Raw genomic sequence first — 4,170 nt, forward strand, 5'->3', positions numbered from 1 at the left:
GGAAAGCAAGAGAGGGAAGGAAGGAAGGGGAGAAAGAGAATGAACAAGAGAGAGAGGTGGAGGGAGGGAAGGAAAGATAGAAAAAGGAAGAGAGAAAGGAGGAGGGAAGGAAAGAGAGAGAAAAGGAGAAAAAGAGAGAAAAAAAGGATAGATGGACAGTAAGGCAAACAGAGAGAAAGAGGCTTGAAGATGATTTTTTAATGTATACATAGTAAAAACGAAAAGGATAACACCACCAACATTCTACCAGATCTGAAACTGTAGGTAAACCAACTCACTTCCCTTCACAAAAAGCAGTTAATGTTTTTAAATTCTGCCATTATGTATACTTGACAATGTCTCTAAATAACCACGTTTCCTAACCACTTGTCTGGTAATGGCAGATTTCAAAAAGTATGTCAAGTATCCAATTTGTTAACAATAACTGAGGTGGGATTGCATACCCAGGATTTTTGCAGTTATCATAAAGGATATAAAGAAAAATATATAGTCTCTGAGTTCAAGTTTATAGTATTATTTCAGCAGTTATATTGTCCAATAAATAATAAACATTGTTTTAAAATTATGCAATAAAGTAACAGAAAGACTTAGGTTTTAGGATTGATAAAAGTTCAATGAAAGATAATTATAAACTGAAAAGTTAGTTTTGAAGAGCAGTTAAGATTTAGACTGCTAGGGCTGGGGATTTAGCTCAGCGGCAAAGCGCCTGCCTGGCAAGCGCAAGGTCATGAGTTCGGTTCCCGGTACCGGAGAAAAACAAAAAACAAAAAAAAAAAACAAAACAAAAGATTTAGACTGCTAAAAAGAAAAAGCAGGCATTCCCGATGAAAAGTACACATATAAAGTGACAAAAATATGAGCATGACTTGAGCAAAACAAGAGATAACACTATAGGAATGCTATGGGGACAACAGGAAACAAATTTCAATGGGGAGACCACATAGTTTGTAAATATCTGACTGAAGAATGTTGACTTGCAGCAAGGAGTCATTCAAATGGGGCTCTTAAACAGTATTTAAATATACACTCATGCTTCTTTAATTAGAAATATTCACAATAACGGAGCATAGCTGTGTACGCCTGTAATCCCAGCACCTACGAGGCAGAGGCTGGAGGACAACCACAGGGCTGAGGCCAGCCTTAGCTACACAAGTGAGTTCAAGCCCAGCCTAAACTACCTGGTGAGACCCTGACTTAAAACAAAGGGTGTAATATATTTCAAGGATTTAAAGAAATTATGGTGCTAGTTAGGGATTTTGGAAAGAGAAATTTAATTTTCAGAGATAAACGTTAAAAATATTTAGATGAAATGATATTAACTCTCAGATTTACTTTACTTCAAAACTAAAAAAAGGAAAAGTAGTTACCCTCAGCTGATAATGCTAAAATCTGAAGACAGAGGGAGTCTCCTTACACTTTTCTGGCTACCATTTATTTAGATGCTTAATATTTTTCATTACAGTATTTTTTAATCTATCAAGTTAGAGTATTACTAGAAAAGAGCAATAGACTATATTCTAATATGTTCACAAATATTTTATTACAACTACTTAAAGAGCAGACTGACAGAACAAAATACACTATTATCTTTTAGTAATCAAAGTTTTATAAACCAAAAATTCAAGAAACTATGCTTGCTTCAGAAAAGTATGCATATATATATACATATCCTTTGTCAATTTTTATTTCAAAATAGTTTTACCATATAATATTTTTCACTTTTTTTATCATAAAAAATCTGGCTAAGATACTACAAGTCAAACACAAACCAAATTAATTATTAAAGAGAAAATTAATGTCAATCTATCCACTTTGTTCTGAAAGGTAAACTTTCTTATAATGACACTAACAACATACGCTGTTATGCATCACAACAGAAGTTCATACTGCCAACATATTTTGTACAACCCCTCATCTAGCAGAGGAATGATAACGGACTTATACCATTTGTATTCTTTCCTATTATCCACAAGCAGGGGGCAACATAACACCCACTGCAATAACGCAGAGTTACACCTCTTTCAAAATAGATGGCCCTGCAATAAGCCCCCAACATCTTGCAAAGAAAAAAATTATGGTTTTCACCCAGCTGAAAGATATTTTATGTAAAAGTCAACTCCTAAGGATTATTCCAGAGTGTGAATTGTTTGAAATTTACAGGAACAAACATTTTATTAAGCCTAGCACTGTGCTGCATATGTTACCTCATTTAGTTCTGATTGAAAATGTGACAGATGACAACAGGGTTAGAAAGGTTACCCTCCTTGCAAAGTCCCACCTACACGATGTATTGGAGATAGGACCTGACCTGTATCAATGTAACATCAAAGCCCATAACCAGTATGTTTTATCATCTCCCAAAAAATTAAACCAGCCCATACACAATGATGTACATTACTATGGACATAAAATGTTGGTATATCTTAAATTTAAAACAAGAAATATAAAAGAGGGCTTACAGAGTGCGTATCACTTTAATAAACAAGATACACTTTCTATAAATAAAAAGATGAAGCGACTTTTACTTCTCTTTCACTATATTCCCTTTATTTCCCATAGTTAGTGTAATAATGAATGTAGTAAGGCAATTTTAATTTCAAATGGATCTTACCAATGTTGACTGAATGTCTCCAAGTTATGTTCATTTTTTTTTTGTTTTTTTTTTAATGTAACTGAAAGTTTCTTTGCTGAGTTTAAAGAAAAAGTCATTAAATTAACTACAAAGTGCCAGGCACAACAGTCCACACATGCAATCCCAGCTACACTGGAGGCTGAGGCAGGAAGATTGAAAGTTCCAGTCTAGAATGGGCAATTTACTAAGACTGTCTCAAAACTTTAAAAACGGCTAAAGCCCTGGGTTCAATCCCCAGTACCACAAAAACAACAAATTATCTACAAAGTTAAATATGAGTAAATTAAAATATCGCTATCGTATGTTAAATCCAACCACTCAAACTCAGAGCAAAATATTTACCACTACGGAATCAGAAGTCCTCAGAGGAAACACTGATCGGGCCTCAATACTTCAGTGAATCAAAGTAAAACCAGAACATCACCTTGTTATCTAACTCCATTTGCAGATGACTGCTTTTAGTAACAAAGATAAGGGCCTTCAGTTTTTAAAAAGTTCTTTTCCTGTGTGCAATCCCCCTCCCCCATGTCTCTATGAAACATTTCCTCCCATACACACTACATAATTATACAAAATTCTGAGAGATTCAACAATAAGACCCTGAACACAAACACAAATGGTTAAAAATTTTTTATGAGTAACATTTACTAGGAACACACGTCACTATAGCATAACTGCTACTCAACTTAGCTAAACCTCACTCAAACAAAGAAAAAAGTAACAAATATTAATACGAAAAAGTTCCCTTTGGGTTTGGCGGGAGCGGTCCGTTCAAAGCCCCGAAAAATGCAGTGCTTTTAATTTTTCTCCTGGATATCTAGTTGGCTGAGCTGGGGTTTTTTGCATAGGAAATGACCCAGGTCTGAACTCTACGCTGAGCAAGTGCAATGCCGGTGAATTACAGTATCGATCTATCCTGGGAATCTGGTCTCACCAGTTCTCTGCAATTGCTACTTTTACTTCCCAGCAAGAACTGAGCGCCAAGCCCTTGAACTCCAGAACGTCCACTTCAGCTCCCATCCGCTTCACCTGCCACGCTGACGTCAGTAAGCTCTTCTTTTAATAATCTCGCCCTGACAGATGGACGATCTACCGTATTTTAGCTGCTGTGACACTCATCCCAAATGCCCTCCAAATCGCAGCAGCCTTCCCAAATTGGCATGAAAACTACAGAAGACATCCTAATTTATTCTTTCAGAGATCAGACAACCAGAAACGGCTGCATTCAGGATACACACACACACAGATCCTGCTCTCTGGCATTTTCTTAAACCAAAGTGCTGACGAGAGACACAGGCGTTACGGCCAAGCCCACCGTCTCAGGCCAACCGCCCTGAAGAGTCCGGGACAGAGGAAGAGGGAGGAAGAGGGACTACGTGTCACGCGGCGGCTTGTACCCCAAAGTTGCAAGCGCGCTCAATGTTCCTGCAGCCTGCGCCTCCGAAGTGCAAAGAAAGAAAAGGAGGGGGAGCTGGCACCGGCCCGACGGGGCGCGCTCGCAGACCGGCGTCCCCGCTGCCCGCCCCGCGGACTGCCCC

At 37.9% G+C, this 4,170-nt stretch overlaps 1 protein-coding gene across 1 annotated transcript in view; it reads right to left on the reverse strand.

The window, feature by feature from the left end:
- Positions 1-4,170, reverse strand: part of Top2b (topoisomerase (DNA) II beta) — a gene marked incomplete in the record, with an annotated part of 65,513 nt that overhangs the window by 60,550 nt on the left and 793 nt on the right.

Source organism: Chinchilla lanigera, unplaced genomic scaffold, assembly GCF_000276665.1.
Source record: "Chinchilla lanigera isolate Chin_1 unplaced genomic scaffold, ChiLan1.0 scaffold00029, whole genome shotgun sequence".
Classification (NCBI taxonomy): Eukaryota; Metazoa; Chordata; class Mammalia; order Rodentia; family Chinchillidae; genus Chinchilla; species Chinchilla lanigera.